Raw genomic sequence first — 16935 nt, 5'->3', positions numbered from 1 at the left:
AAAAAAATAACATAGTGTGTCCACCCATATCCTGCCCACCGCCATTAACTTGAGAACGGCGGCAGCTATAGGCATAGAAGTGGTGTCTAGGTATAGTAAAGTAGCCATGCGCTACGCAATGAAACCACCTATAGCGCCACCTGGTGCAAAACAACGGAGGTAGCATTTTTATCCTAAAAACGGAACGAGATAGAGAAAAAAAGTGAATTTCAAAGTTGTAGGGCATCATCAATTCAATACGAATCGACACCTTGCATACAGAAATGCTATGAAACCCAACAGGGCCTGCGGGTAGAGTCTAGTGAGTTGGGAGACTGTAGTGTCAGGGAGTTGAAAAGGAGCAGTGGAGGAGTGAGCCCTGTGGTCTGGAGCTTGTGCAGCTCTACCCAGGCGCAAGACCAAAGGGGTTCTAGAGTCCACGGGAAAGTGCGCCATACTCCCGTGTTGTTACTCCACATACAACGTATTGGAGTGGAGGGACTTGGCCGCCGTACGGGGACTGGTCCCTAGACTAGAGGAGAAGAACCAACGTGCTCCGCTAGTAAAATCTCCGCTGAAGACACATCTGGTACCGAAGCCAAACCCGCACACAAATCCGCTGGAAGGTGACCACATAGGACCAAAGGGACTAGGTCCACAGGTTCCCCTTGTGAAGGATCTGGGGACACCGACTCAGGGCACTGTGTGCGTAGGTGCAGGACAGGAGGGCAAGAAGTCAGCGCAAGAAAACGACCAGGGAAGGTACATAAGAAAGCTGCACCGGTCTTGACCTCCGAACTACCCGGGATCGACTGGAGCCCATCACTGTGAAACCCAGCACTCCAAAGGCGGTCACTGACTAGTCATGCTACCTTGGAACCTGCTACAGTGAGTAAAAACCTTGAGACTGCATCCCTGTGTCGCTCTGTTATTCGCCTGCGCCTCCAGCCCTGCACCCCTACCACCACCACGCCCATCCGCCCTGGGGCCCAGCTCTTCCTGTGGAGAGCTATACCAACCAAGTTGCGTCACCATCTGCCCCAGAGGTCCCCATCCCACAGTCGCGGCACCTAACTTGCCGCATAAAACAGGTGGTGTCACGAACTATCATTTCCATTTTTAATTGACACCGCCGGGGTCACGGAACCAGGCCTTGCCGCCACCACAGCGTCCCAGAAATAGAACCACGGCCTGGTAACGAGTAACCCCACGGCCCCAGCACGGGTGTGTCATATGTGCCAGCTATAAAATAAATTATAGATACAAATATTCATCCATTTCTTGATGGCTGACTATTATAACGGTGTTATCTGCTTTTCTTCCCCATGTTCTCTGCTTTTTTTATGTTTTTGTGAGTAGACCCACCACCTCTTCTCTTATTTTCCAGCGCTAATTACAATATTTCATATGACCTGGGAGAGTCTAGAGAACATAGATGAGTCACAAGACATCTCGCAAGGCATGAAGCTTCGCTCACATCGCTGTCTGCCGGAGTATAAAGTGTTTCTTTGTAGGAGGAAAACATTTGATTATAATATTTTATACTTTTGTGATGCAAACTTCATTATGACTCATAGACGGGGTTATACTAGGATTAGGACTGCACTTGATAAGCTTCAAGTTTTTAGTCATTTAGTTTTCTATCCAACATCTCATTTAGAGATTCATTAATTACCCACAGGTAGAGATGAAAAACCCATGGAGAAGGCAAGGCGAAGACCACCACATGAAAAGCAACCATTCTTGTAATATATGAAGCTTATAAGTTCACCAGAAGAAGAACTGTCGCGGGCGGGGAGAAGGCCGCCGCCGCTGCGCTCTCTTTAACGCTTGGGTCCGGCGCTGCTGCTCGGTGGCTCGAGCGGTGGGCCGGATCCGGAGACTCGAGCGGCGCTCCTCGCCCGTGAGTGAAAAGGGGTGGTTGTTTGGGGTTTGGGGAGTTGGTCCGTGACACCACCCACGGTTTGTGGTGAGGTTGGGACACCACCGCTGCTCTGGACGGGGATCCCGGGAGCGATGACAGGGAGCAGCCGAGATGTTTCTCTCCCCTCCGTGGCTAGGGAGGTTGGTGGTCCCGGGGCCCGGGTGAGGTGTGACGGGGGAGGCAGGGTTGGCGAGGTGCAGGGTCGCGGGGGCAGCGCGGTGCCAGATGGCACAGTGGTACTCACTCAGCCAATAACGTATACAGAGTCTCCGGTAAAACAAACGGCTGGATGGACGGAGCCCGCAGCCGGCTGCGGTGGTCACTCCCGGACGGTTGGTGGTGGCTGCCTTTCCCTGCACCTGTTGTGTATCTTCGGTCCCGATGGCTTCCCACCGGTAACCCGCTCCCCAGCTTAGATATGGGCTGGAGGAGCCCCTTTTCCCCGCAGGCTCTGGCCCTGGGAACTCTAGCTGTGGTGGTAGCTGTATTTCCCTTCTCGGTTTGGACGGTTGCCTTCTATCGGGTCTTTGCTGCTAGGAAACCCCGGAGGTTCCAGTCACTAATGGATTTGACCGGTTTAACGGTGACTCCAAGCCTGGTCGGGGTCCGTAGGCCCTGCCGGATTGTGCTGGCTTCTCTTCGCTCCCCAGTTCGGTACAGGCGGGCCACCGCCCGACCCCGGTACTACGGTTCCGCGTCGATCGGCCTCTCCTGCAGACAGCCACCACCGTCTGCCAACCTTGCTCTTGGTCCCGTACCCGGACACGGTCAGACTGCTCCTCACTTGCCACTTACTCCTTCACTCTCCCTAACTGATCTCTTTCTGACTTCCTTTTCCCGCCTCCAGGACTGTGAACTCCTCAGTGGGTGGGGCCAACTGCCTGGCTCCACCCCACCTGGTGTGGACATCAGCCCCTGGAGGGAGGCAACAAGGATTTGTGTGTGCCTGATGTGCCTATCTCGGGGTGTGGGGTGTGTTGTTGCAGTACCTGTGACGACCTGGCTAGTCCAGGGCGCCACAGAACCACTGTCTGCAGAGCTCTGGTAAAAGGTACTAAATAAATGACCCCAGTCTATCCCCCTCTAAGGCATATGGGAAAGTGGCTGCCATAATCAGAAAACCCCTTAATGGAAATCCAATTTACACCCCAGATTATTTATATGCGCATTTAACTCTTTCAAATATAAGTCCAGCCCTACCTTTACATGGCCAGTCCTCTCCTCCATTACTGAGAAATCAGCATTTGAATAGATATAGTAGATCTGCAGCCTCTGTCACTCCAGCTCTATTCCCCACACAGTGTCGCCTACTAAAGTCACACAGCATAGAGGCTGTCAGTCAAGCAGCAGGAGGTAGGGCTGTGTGGGGAATAGAGCTGGAGTGACAGAGGCTTCTAATCTAAAAATAGTCCTTCAGCCTCATTTGCATATCAATTTATATGCTGATTTCTAAATTATGGAAAAGAAGACTGGTCATTGCTTAGAAATAAGGGACCCCCGACTATGATGTTCATATTCCCCTCTAAGGCATATGGGAAAGTGGTTGCCATCATCAGAAAACGCCTTAAAAGTAATACGTCAGCAGTATTTCACCCCCCCAAATTATTTACATGCACATGTAACTCTTTCAAAGATAAGTCCAGCAATACCTTTACATGGCCACTCCACTCCTCGATTACTGAGAAATCAGCATATGAATAGATATGGTAGGTCTGAAGCCTCTGTCACTCCAGCTCTATTCCCCACACAGTGTTGCCTACTAAAGTCACACAGCATAGAGGCTGTCAGTCAAGCAGCAGGATGTAGAGATGTGAAGGAAATAGAGCCGGAGTGACAGAGGCTTCAGATCTAAAAATAGCCGTTCAGCCTCATTTGCATATCAATTTATATGCTGATTTCTAAATGATGGAAAAGAAGACTAGTCATTACTTAGAAATAAGGGAACCCCGTCTATGATGTTCATATCCCCCTCTAAGGCTGTGGGCAAGGGGTTACCATGGTCAAAAAACCCCTTAAAGGGAATCCACCAGCAAAATTTCTCACACCCCAGATTATATACATACTCATATATATCTCTTAATAAATAGAAGTACAGCACTACCTTTACATGGCCAGTCCACTCCTCCATTACTGAGAAATCAGCATTTGAATAGATATGGTAGGTCTGAAGCTTCTGTCACTCCAGCTCTATTCCCCACACAGTGTCGCCTACTAAAGTCGCACAGCATAGAGGCTGTCAGTCAAGCAGCAGGAGGTGGGTCTGTGTGGGGAATAGAGCTGGAGTGACAGAGGCTTCTAATCAGTCCACATGATTGCAATATCTTGTTATAAAAAAAATAAAAAAAAATAAAAAAAATGTAAATATATTTAATATAAAAACCTGATTAAACAGTAGGTCATTTTCCTGATAGCACTTTCCTTTTAGGCATCATACCTTTCAAAACATGTACGAGTACAGTCCTCAATATGTATCTGGTATATCTCCACTATCTATTGCTTGGCTCTGTTCACATGTCCATTTAAGAGGAATCAGTCAACAGGTTTTTGATACCTCACCTGAGAGCAGCATGATGTAGGTGCAGAGACCCTGATTTCAGTAATGTGTCACTTAGTATGCTGGTTACTGCAATTTTGATTAAAAAAACGGTTTGTTTTTTTGCTCCAAATCTACCAGTACTCTGAATGCTGAGATCTGTATAACCCAACCCACACCACTGCATGGCAGCTTTCTGTGTCTGTGCATAGGCAGAAAGCTGACAATCAGAGGTGGGGGCGGGGTTATACAGAAGTCATGAATATGGAGGACAACAAGGCAGCAGGTTTACGAGTTCCTTAGTGATAATCTCCTGCTGATAAAACAATGATTTTATCAAAACTACACTAAGCAGCCCAGTAAGTGACACATCAGTGGAATCGGTGTCTCTACATTATTCTACTGTCAGAGTAGGTGGAAAAAACTTGGTGACAAATTCCCTTTAAGTAAATTTCTTAATTATGGAAATGGCATCAGAGAAGCCCCATTGATTACTTTGGGGTCCATTTTTTAGAACCAAAGAAAAAATGCTGTGCGGTTTGTTTTCAGACATGAATAAAGCCTAAGGTTATGTTCATACACAGCATTTTAACTGCTTTTTTATTTTGTTTTTTTGCACCCAAAACCTATTTTTGGAGTAAAAACATGTTCAAAATGTAGGTTTAACTGCCATTTGTAGTGTTTTTTACTTGCTTTTTTGGTGTGGATTACGTGTGCTTTGTCCACAGTACTTATTTATTAAAGTCAGTTTTATTCACCCAAAAAATCAGCAAAAAAACTTTTCAAAAACACAGTAAAACCTATTTGCTGTGGGTTTTTTGTAAGCGTTTTTTGCACTTTCTCATTGATTTCTATGGAAAAAAAAAAACAGAAAAAATTGAAACGCTGCTGATTTCAAAAACACTGCAGTTCTCAAATTCTGTTTCAAAAAAAAGAAACAAGTGTGCATGAGGTTTCTGAAACCTCGCGGCTTCTGCTGTCACTGTGAAAAACAGCTCTTTATTTGCATAAAAAAAGCTAAAAAAAAAACGCTGCATGTGAATAAACCCTCTGTGTTTATCCCCACGAAACAAGCTGACAACTAAACTCCCTTTCGAGTAACTGACGGATTTTATGTTACAATGTAGAAATTGGGATTTTGATACAATGCAAATTCCATTTTGCAAATATCATGAGGTTAAAGAAAAGCCAAAAAGGAAAAACAATGCTCGTAATTCTAGAATGATTCAAGTGTAATTCTAGATGTTTATAAAACATGCAAATGATTTGTAATATAGAGAAAGCATTGTTATGGATCAGTGCAAATCACATCTATGGCCTCTGTCACACGTTCGTGCCTCCGGTACGTGTATGGATAGTTTTCTCACGTACCGGAGACACGGTCATACGTTGACATATGTTTTCCTATAGTTTCGGGCACACGTAAGTATTTTTGCATGGAACGTGTGTCCGTTCCGTACTTACGTGTGCCTTTGTGCTCCATACGCCGACATGTCCATTTTTCTCCGGCAGCACGGGTGTCACACGGAACGCAAATGTGTCACACGTAACACACACGTGACACGTGTGACATGCACCGGAGAAAAGACATGTGTCTTTTAAAAAGAAAAAAAACCTTTACTCACCTTCTCCAGCCCTCCTGTCTCTGCCGCTGCTGTCACTTGCTGCCGACTGTCCCTCATTATGCTCATTTAATATTCACGTCACTGCGGCCGGAAGCAGCAGCAGCGGGGAGTCAGCAGGACCGGAGACCGAAGATCAGCACCACGGACAGCGACGCCAGGGACAGGTGAGTAGAAAGTTGCCGTTCTCCGTGTGTTATCACGGATAACACACGGAGAACACACGTAGGCCATACACACAGCACACCAAGGGCAATCCGCACCTTTAACACATCCGTGAAAAACGTGCATGTTTTTCAGGGACGTGTGACAGAGGCCTATATCTGTATGCAATACACTTCTGCATGTATTATTCAGTAATATGGTTGTCCTACTCATTTTTATAACGCATCCCAAGTGTCTATTATTTTTTCTGTGTACACACATGTAGGGGAAGCAAATTTACAGTAAGGTTAGCGGTGGGCAAACGCACTGATATTCGACGGGTCTAGCCAGAGTTTTATAAAACAAATCTGGTTTGGGACTGGACTTGAATCCGAACATCTGCTTGGACGCCGGACCCCATATAAGTGTATGGAGAGCCAAACATGGTGGTTGAAAAGGCTACAGAGATTAGAGCAGGAGCGTTATATTTACCAAGTCATCTGCACGGCTGTAACACTGTGAACTGTGAGCTGTCATTAACCCCTTATTACCCCAATTGCCACCACACCAGGGCAATGGGGATGAGCCGGGTAAAGTGCCAGGATTGTCACATCTAATGGATGCAATAATTATGTGCAGCTGCAAGCTGCTATCTTTAAGCCGGGGGGGGGGGCAATAACCATAGGTCTTCCCAGCTTGAGAATACCAGCCCCCTGCTGTCGGCTTTATCATGGCTGGGTATGAAAATTGGAGGGGGACCGCATGCCATTTTTTTTAATTATTTATTTAAATATTTTGAAAAAAACAACCCCAAGGCATAGGGTCTCTATTATTTTCATATGCAGCCAAGATAAGTGCATGGGTGGCGGCTGCAGTCTATAGCCGTGTGCTTTATTTATGCTGGGTATAACAATAAAGGGGACCCTATGTAATTTATTTATTTATTTTTACACCACTATACAGACAGCGTGTGTGATTCCAACCAATCACAGATGCTGTTACACAATGTGAGGCGCGGTCTGACTGCAACCAGTCACAGATGTCGGGACTGACTGTGGACAGGGGAAGACGGGAATATGTATGAGGGTTAATGAGCGGACTCGGAAGTAGTGTTACAGCCACGCGGGTGACTCTTCAAATATAACGCTCCTGCTTTATTCCCTATATTCTTTCTTTTTCCTTTGTTATTTTTTAATTATCCGGGGGCCGAATCCAAATAGTTACACAGAGTTCCCTGAGACCTCTGTGTTAAGGGTCTGTGCACGGATACTAGGTGTCTGGTATGGACCGCAAACTTTACAGTTCGGGTTCGCACATCACTAATTAAGGTATTTTTGACAGTAGTTTCTCGCAATTCTATTGTGATCTTCTATTGCGCTCTGCCATGATTTTTGATGGTATCAACTATCTAATGTTTATAGACAATTTGACAATTCCCAAATGGCAATATCATTTGAAACAGGAACTGGACATGTTAGATAAACCCCAAAGAGCAGTTTATTCCCCTCTTCCCACTTAGATAAACACTTGATCTATAGGATGCCAGAAGAAATATCTATCAACCAAACCTACAAAGTAATGTGTATGGTCGTTACAGATCTCAACGCTCAACCACTTAATGTCATGTAGTCCTTTCATTAATAACAAAATAGCACAGGTCACTGCCGTCCGCATAAAAGCAAACTCATCTCCTGCTGCTGCTGCAAACTCATTTCAATAATCTACTTGGCCTCTAAGAAAATCTGGCCAAAAAACTGGATTTTTTTGCCCACTATGACTAATAAAAGCAAATAATAAACAATCTTAATAACTACCTTTACCAAAATCATCGGCTCGGATCATGATCTTACTGGTAATGTCTGAACTGCAACTGTAACAAGCTGCGCACCTGTGTAATCATCATCATCAACAACAAAAAATCAGAACAGATTGATATCATCTGTAAGGCTACTTTCACACATCCGGTTTGAGCAGTGCGGCTCAATCCGGCTGTGAAACCTATGCAACGGATGCGGCGAAAACACCGCATCCTTTGCATAAGTTTTTACATGCGGCCCGTCCGTTTTTTTCCGGTTGCGGCACACTACTGAGCATGCGCAGTGGAAGAAACCGCATGCGGCGGCCGGATGCGTTTTTTCCGCATCACGCCGCATCCGGTGTCCATAGGCATGCATTGAAAAATGCGTCGCAGCGGCCGGATGCGGCGCGATGCATATTTTTTGCCAGAGCAAAAAACGTTGCAGGCAACGTTCCATCCGGCCGCGGCATCGGCTAAATCTGCCGCATGCGGCAAAAACCTGACCGAACGCAAGCCCATTCGGCACAATACGGCACTAATGTAAGTCTATGCAAAAAAAAACGCAACCGGCGGCAAAAAAAAACGGTTGCGGTTTTTCTGCAGAGCGCCGTATTGTGCCGCAGAGCAAAAACCGGATGTGTGAAAGTAGCCTAAGGAAACAATTTAGTTTTGACAGCAAGCAAAGATCTTAAAGCATACATAATCATACATAAATTGTTAAATAGATCTGAGGAGACTGCTGAAATTACTTTGAAAATCCATAGCTGTACAATTCTGATCTAAAGATAAGCTTTTATTGAGTCCAGCTAAAGAGAAAGAACTCATGAGTCCATGTGTATTTAGTCTCCGCCCGTACATACTGGTAGCTGCAGCTTGTACTGAGCAGTGTGAGATCTCAGAATAGAGGAGAGACTGTGACGCTAGTCACTACATGGAGAAGTCGTGACACAGGATAGTCAAATGTTTCGGGGTCAGATACCAGGAGAGTACATCAAGATTAAGGGGATAGGCAAAGTCATAGTCAGGTCTGAAGTCAGAATACCTGGAGGGTGGTGGATCAGAGCAGAGGGACAAGGCAAAAGGATGGTCAGAGAAGTAAGGCAGCAAACACGCAATCCCCAGAGCACAGATACAAGAGAGCAACTAGCACAACTGAGCAAAAGACTAAAGGGGGCTTTACACGCAACGACATCGCTAATGAGATGTCGTTGGGGGTCACGGAATTCATGACGCACATCCGGTCTTGTTAGCGACGTCGTTGCATGTGAAACGTATGAACAACCACTAACGATCAAAATTACTCACCTAATCGTTGATCGTTGACACGTCGTTCTGTGGCGCCCCAGGACCTGGTCGCCACAACAGCATTGCCCTCCCAAAGGGTTAATGCTGAGCCTGGAGGTAATTGGGAGATCTATTGGCCAGTAAGTTAACACCCAACACAGTTCTCCCTCCGGCCAGCAGAGGGAGCTCTGAACCTGGAACTTCAGGGAGCATTCCTTAAGTCTGGCTGAAGGGAGGAAGTAGTGGTTAGTCTGGAGACAGGAGTGAAAGAGGACAGACGGAGAGTAGTGCTGCCTTGTGAAACTGGGGCCTAGAGCTGGGATAGCTTGGCCCAGTGAAGCAAGGGGAGCAGTGAGGCACAGTAGAGACTCGGACATCGGAGTCTGTAGTTGCCAGGGCATAAAATCCATCCCTGGTAGCTGAATCCGGAGGGCAGGAGAGCTGCAAGCCCCCTGGCCCAGAAGCAAACTGAGGGTACAGCTGCATCCCAAGGGCCTGGTGTGGACTCCAGCAGAGAAGCACCCGAGAGGGCCTGCGCAGTCTACCCCACAGAAAAAGGGATGAACCACCGGTCCCAGCAGCAAGAGGGCAATTGCTAACCCAAAGTGCAGTGTCCTAAACAGCAAAGAAAGATTAAGGAGTAGGCCTCATACTCAACTGGCCAAAGATCACCCCAGGCACTTCCAGGCCGGCCTGATCATCTTTACCATCTGTGACGGTCTCCCTGGACTAAACTTCTGCCGAGTAAAAGAGGAGAAGGTAAAGAGACTACTGTGTGTGCCTGTTTCTTTCATTGCTTGTCGGCCCTGCACCGTGCTAGTCACACAACACCATAGACTTCCACAAGCACCAACTGTGTCCCGGGGCACCGCTCCACCTGTGGGGAGCAGTACCACCATTGCTGCCACTTCATCACCCCGGAGGCCTCACACAGCAGCGGCGGCTTAATAGCCGCATACCACAGGTGGCGTCACGAACACAAACTTAAAGTCATCAGCCACATATTCTACTGACACCCACCAGGGTCACGGAGCCGGGCCCAGCCACCACTGACTACCACCGGACTAGTCCGGCCCGGCACCGGGTGTCCCATAGCCCTGGGGTGGGCGAGTCAACTTTTGGCGCTGTGAACAGGATTTCGTGCCCGGTCACACCGGGTACTGTGCGCCTGCAGGAATTGTGCTTAAAAGACTGTGTACTGTCTGCAAACCGCCGCCGCCATTAGCCTCGCTGAGCGCAGGAAGAAGGGGGGCGTGCCTGACAAAGAGCGCGAAGGGAGCGCGCCATCAGAGCAGAGCGCTGTTAACCCCGCGCGACCCAGAAGGAAATTTGAAAAGTGAACGGAGCCTGGTAAGGTTCACTAAGGGGGAAGAAGATGTCCGACTCAGAGGGAGAGCAGGTGGCTGCCATAGCCCGAGACGCCGCAGCACCAGCCGAAGCAATCCCAGTCGCCGTCGCCCCAGCCCCCGCTGCAGCGCCGGTAATGCCGATCACAATGCCGTACATCCCGGGAGCAGAATGGCTACCGCAGTACTCCGGGGAGTCCCATACCTTGAGTGACTTCAGGGAAAGCCTGCACAGCTTGTTCCGGGTGTATCCTCTGACTGAGAGCCAGAAGGTGGGCATATTAATGGGACAGCTAGCCGGCGCAGCCCAGCGTGAAGTGAAGTCCTGGCCTGATACAGATAAAGGGACAGTAACCCAGATATTGGCCAAGCTAAAGAGTACTTTTGACACCCGCACCGCAGCAGAGATAAAGATGAGATTCTTTGGGTGCAAGCAACGGGCCACAGACAGCATAAGGGACTGTGCCTTAAACTTGCAGGAGGCCCTGAAAGCAGTTAAACAGGTGGACCCAGAGAGTGTACGTGAGGAACACAAACTCCTAACTGAGCAGTTCATAGAGGGGCTCCTGTCAGATGCCCACAGGACCCAGCTGCGTATCATGGTCCTGCAGAACCCTGCTCTGGACTTTGCAAAGTTTAAGGACCAGGCCATCCGGGTACTGAGAGAATCTACACCGAATGACCCAGTATCCCTCCGGCCTCTTGCTATCACGTACCCCGGGGTGGTGCCTGCAACACGAGCCGCTGCAGGGGCTGAGGCGCAGTCCCTGGATAAGGACCCCACTGCAGAGCTCAGACAGCAGGTCCAGGAGCTGACCAAGACTGTAGCTGCCCTGGCCAAGACCGTGCAGTCTCTACAAGTGACCCCATCGCCTGCAAGACTCGAGTTGGCCTCCAGCCCAGATGACGTCCCCTGGATGCGACAGAGGAGGATTCCGCCGACCCGAGGCAGAGACACAGACCGGTATGATTCAACGGGACAACCGATCTGCCGCCGCTGCAGCCAGGCGGGCCACATTGCACGACGCTGTCCTTTAAATGGGCCGAGCCTGGGGCCAGGAGCCAACCCCCAGGTGTGAGGAAGCCCGGCTCGACCCCCAGCCGCAGCAAGTATGTGGGAGGACGCCCGGTCCTTCCTATTGTGCTGGATGGGATCCCTTTGAATGCCCTCCTGGATACGGGGTCCCAGGTAACAACCATCCCCTACAAACTGTACAAAAGATATTGGGCTGATTCAGACATTGACCATGGCCCAGATGATGATTTAACAATTGTGGCCAGTAATGGTCAGCCCTTACCCCAAATTGGGTACAAAGAAGTAACCATTAAAGTGGGGCGGGTAGAATTGCCATGTCAGGGGATGATAATTGTAGATATTGATCGCAAAGAATCTGAACCACTGCTAACCATTGGTACCAATGTGATAGAAAATTGTATTGCCGAAGTGATAATTTTGTTGCAACAGGCGTCTGAAACCGCCAGCTCCGGGCAGCAGCGTGCCTTACAGAGGGAGATCAGAGCCCTGATGAGGAGGCAGCAGGTAGAGCTGGCCGGAGGAGAAATTGGCAGTGTGAGGGTAAGTGACCCCCTCCCCATTGCAATACCCCCAAGAAGTGAAATGTTGATATGGTGTCGGGCAGCAATAGGCCTCAAGGGTCAGGATTACCATGCCTTGGTAGAACCGGTGTATTCAGACAGTAGGCCGGGAGTCCTGGTAGCCAGAGGGGTAGCAGACGTCCGCAAGGGGAGAGTGCCCGTCCGTGTCCTGAATTGTGGGGAGGAGGAGGCCAAATTGCCCCGGTACGCCACTGTAGCCAAACTGTACACTGTCAGCAACAATACCATCAAAGCAGTGGAACCCTTGATCCCGTCCGACCAGGCGGAAGACAATGGCTCCAAGGGGCAGCTGGAAGACTGGTGTCAAAAATTACATGTGGGCACCGACTCCACCCCCTCACACCAAAAGCATGGGGTTTACCGGGTGGTACAGGAGTACGAGCGGGTCTTCAGCAAACATCCCCTAGATTTTGGGCAAGTGAAAGGGGTTAAACATCAAATCCCCACGGGTGATCATCATCCCATTAAAGAGAGATACCGCCCTGTGCCCCCCGCACAGTATCAGCGTGCCAAAGAAATGTTGCGGGAAATGAAGGAGGCTGGGGTTATCAGAGATAGTTGTAGCCCCTGGGCAGCTCCACTAGTGCTCGTAAAGAAAAAAGAAGGAGTACTTATTAGAATGTACATAGTTATGCAAAATGTCTGTAATGTTGTGTACAAAATGTTTTTCTTTTTCTTTGATTGCGAAAATGGACAATTGGGCCACTGGACTATGGGTGGCCAACACCTAAATTGTTCATAGTTAGCACCAGTGTGCTCAACACCCCTGAAGAAAAACCCATCCGGCGTGCATAGAGTGGGGTCATCAATGCTTTGACGCACGCCCAGAGCCTACGTTGGGGGTTTGATCGCGGCGGGTCCCCCATGGAGCAGTGTAATGGACACCCGGCAGGGAGCCACACTGGACTCTTATAGTAATGTTTAAGTTTGTAACGTTAAAGTATTTGCGCCTCCCATAATGGGATGAAATGTTCTAACATGTCATGTTTGTTTCTACAGTCCGGGAGTACTGAATTTAACTAAGGGGGAGTGTGGCGCCCCAGGACCTGGTCGCCACAACAGCATTGCCCTCCCAAAGGGTTAATGCTGAGCCTGGAGGTAATTGGGAGATCTATTGGCCAGTAAGTTAACACCCAACACAGTTCTCCCTCCGGCCAGCAGAGGGAGCTCTGAACCTGGAACTTCAGGGAGCATTCCTTAAGTCTGGCTGAAGGGAGGAAGTAGTGGTTAGTCTGGAGACAGGAGTGAAAGAGGACAGATGGAGAGTAGTGCTGCCTTGTGAAACTGGGGCCTAGAGCTGGGATAGCTTGGCCCAGTGAAGCAAGGGGAGCAGTGAGGCACAGCAGAGACTCGGACATCGGAGTCTGTAGTTGCCAGGGCATAAAATCCATCCCTGGTAGCTGAATCCGGAGGGCAGGAGAGCTGCAAGCCCCCTGGCCCAGAAGCAAACTGAGGGTACAGCTGCATCCCAAGGGCCTGGTGTGGACTCCAGCAGAGAAGCACCCGAGAGGGCCTGCGCAGTCTACCCCACAGAAAAAGGGACGAACCACCGGTCCCAGCAGCAAGAGGGCAATTGCTAACCCAAAGTGCAGTGTCCTAAACAGCAAAGAAAGATTAAGGAGTAGGCCTCATACTCAACTGGCCAAAGATCACCCCAGGCACTTCCAGGCCGGCCTGATCATCTTTACCATCTGTGACGGTCTCCCTGGACTAAACTTCTGCCGAGTAAAAGAGGAGAAGGTAAAGAGACTACTGTGTGTGCCTGTTTCTTTCATTGCTTGTCGGCCCTGCACCGTGCTAGTCACACAACACCATAGACTTCCACAAGCACCAACTGTGTCCCGGGGCACTGCTCCACCTGTGGGGAGCAGTACCACCATTGCTGCCACTTCATCACCCCGGAGGCCTGACACAGCAGCGGCGGCTTATTAGCCGCATACCACAGGTGGCGTCACGAACACAAACTTAAAGTCATCAGCCACATATTCTACTGACACCCACCAGGGCCACGGAGCCGGGCCCAGCCACCACTGACTACCACCGGACTAGTCCGGCCCGGCACCGGGTGTCCCATAGCCCTGGGGTGGGCGAGTCAGTTCTAATCCCAAATATCGTTGCTGTTGAAGGACGCAGGTTGTTCGTCGTTCCTGAGGCAGCACACATCGCTACATGTGACACCCCAGGAACAACACCGTACCTGCGTACTGCCGGCAACTAGGTGGGCCGTCACTTTCTTTCGGCTGCTCTCCGCCCCTGCGCTTCTATTGGACGGCTGCCGTGTGACGTCGTTGTGACGCCGCACGAACCGCCCCCTTAGAAAGGAGGCGGTTCGTCGGCCACAGCGACGTTGCTAGGCAGTTAAGTCCGTGTGACGGGGCCTAACGATATTGTGCGACACGGGTAGCGATTTGCCCGTGACGCACAAACGACGGGGGCAGGTACAATCAGCAGCCTGCTTAAGACTAGCAGTGTTCTAGGACTGAATGCTCAGCTAAATAGATGGGCAATGAAACCAAACATGGCACACCTGGAAAACCCGGGACCAGTCTCAGATTGGACGGCTGAGCTGTCACTGAACACATCAACAGCTCAGCCCGCCTCTGCACTAGATTGAACAACTGAGTTGTCAATCAGCATACCGACAGCTGATCACACCCAGAATGTATAGTTCAGCAAGGTCTGAAGTTAAAATACCTGAAGGGTAGAGGATCAGAGCAGAGGGACAAGGCAAAAGGATGGTCAAACAAGTCAGGCAGCAAACAAGCAATCCCCAGAGCACAGATACAAGAGAGAAACCAACTCACTAACTACTGAGCAGAAGACTACGACTGGCAGTGTTCTGGGACTGACTGCTCAGCTAAATAGCTGAGTGATCAAACCAAACATGGCACAGCTGGAAAACCCACAACCTCACAGTCTCAGATTGGACGGCTGAGCTGTCACTGAACACATCAATAACACAACACGCCCCTGCATTAGATTGGACAACTGAGCTGTCAATCAGCATACTGACAGCTGAGCATGCCCAGAATACAGCAGTCAGTTATTGTGTCCAAGACGCACAGGAGGAATCATGGCAGAATCACTGAGGAGCTGTCAATCAGGCAAGATTGAGATTACATTTTTAAACAGGATTATATATTGATTATGACGTGGATTATCAAAGCACGCGAACAAGTCTCATCAGGTTTAGATGATCTATTTTATAATGTATGCAGCTTGTATTGTGAAATCTGGTGGCAAATCAGCTTTACAAATAATGCAAACCATGAATACAGTATTATTGGAAAATTGGATAATATATTATTACATCATGTTATAATGTACTGTACCCCCAGACAGCACACATGGATAAACAACAAAAAACAAATGTAACGATGCGCTCAGAACCTCAGTTGGACAAATCGTGGTATACTTTATGTTAGTAACACATCACTGCCAGGAAACATGTTATTATCTTGTAGAATTCACCTTTTGTAGCTTATGACGCTGGGATGTAGTCAAGCCCGCAACGTGAAGATGTCATTGAGTAAAAATAGAAGATGATTTCAGACTTAATTTGAATCGTAAAGTACAGATAACAGGGAGGATGCCACAAAGCGAGAGCAAAAGCTATAAAATCATGGGATTGTTACTATTATACTGATGAATACATACCCATGGATGCAATGTAGAAACCACACCCTATCCATAGTAAATCTGGCCACCGACCAAAACGGAAAAGATATTTTGTCTTTTATACAGATCTCATCATTGGTGATTGTTTCCTCCCCAATCCCCATACTGTGTCCAGGTAATTGAGTATGCTGGACACAGTATGGGGATTGGGGAGGAAACAATCACCAAGGATGAGATCTGTATAAAAATAGTGCAAGATGACCAGAAACATGATTTTTGGATATTCAGTCGGTGGTTGTTTATGCTACATCTGGCCAACACCTGAATTGGGATGTGAACTACAACTTTTTCAGAGTTTTCCTAATGTCAGTATCATATATTAGAATTGTGTGGTTAAAAATTGAAATCCTTAACAAAAAGTAAGGGTGGACACATCTGTGAAATCAGAGATTGATAAGGATGGAGAACCACGGGTGGCAATAAACTAGTGATCAACCTTAAGAAATGCATCATGTAGAACTTGACGTGTCATTATTGCAACCTGTACGTCCGCAAAGTGGCCCAAGGGCTAAGAAGGTCCATTGTACCTCCAAAATAGGAGCAATTGTGTATTTTGATGAGTTTTTGGACTGCAAATGGCCCATATGTTGTTCTTACACAGAGGCCATTTTCTGGCTTCGTTGGCCAGTGGTGCAACATATTCTAAAATCCATGCCTTCACCACAAAGAGCTAGTCTCGATCACTTTTGCCATTAGTGGTTACCTGAGGGAGACTTCTAGACGGACATAATTGAATATTGAGTCCCCAATAATGATCAGATGTAAATACTGTCACAATTCCTCTGTGCAGGGCATCTTGCACATAGGTGATACTCGATGATGCTGCGCCTTCCTGAACTTCAGAGCCGGCAGTGACATGTTTCCTTTGGCAAATCATTTTGCTTATTTGGAGATGCTCTGCTGTGTTTCTTTGCGCACTAGCTGACAGGTTGTTTGACAGCACAGAATTATATACAGGTTCTAGGAGGTGCTGATTACTCAGGTGTTCCACCTTCCTGGTAATTGCTCTA

The 16935-nt window shown here is 48.4% G+C and overlaps 1 protein-coding gene across 2 annotated transcripts in view; it reads right to left on the bottom strand.

Annotated features, from left to right (window-relative positions):
* The window catches only part of LOC142243542 (LIM zinc-binding domain-containing Nebulette), a 321524-nt gene that overhangs the window by 274157 nt on the left and 30432 nt on the right, over nt 1-16935 (bottom strand). The gene's annotated exons all lie outside the window — the stretch shown is intronic.

This window comes from Anomaloglossus baeobatrachus, chromosome 6 (assembly GCF_048569485.1).
Source record: "Anomaloglossus baeobatrachus isolate aAnoBae1 chromosome 6, aAnoBae1.hap1, whole genome shotgun sequence".
Taxonomy (NCBI): domain Eukaryota; kingdom Metazoa; phylum Chordata; class Amphibia; order Anura; family Aromobatidae; genus Anomaloglossus; species Anomaloglossus baeobatrachus.
The sequence above is the reverse complement of the archived record's forward strand: the minus strand, read 5'-3'. Positions and strand labels throughout refer to the sequence as shown.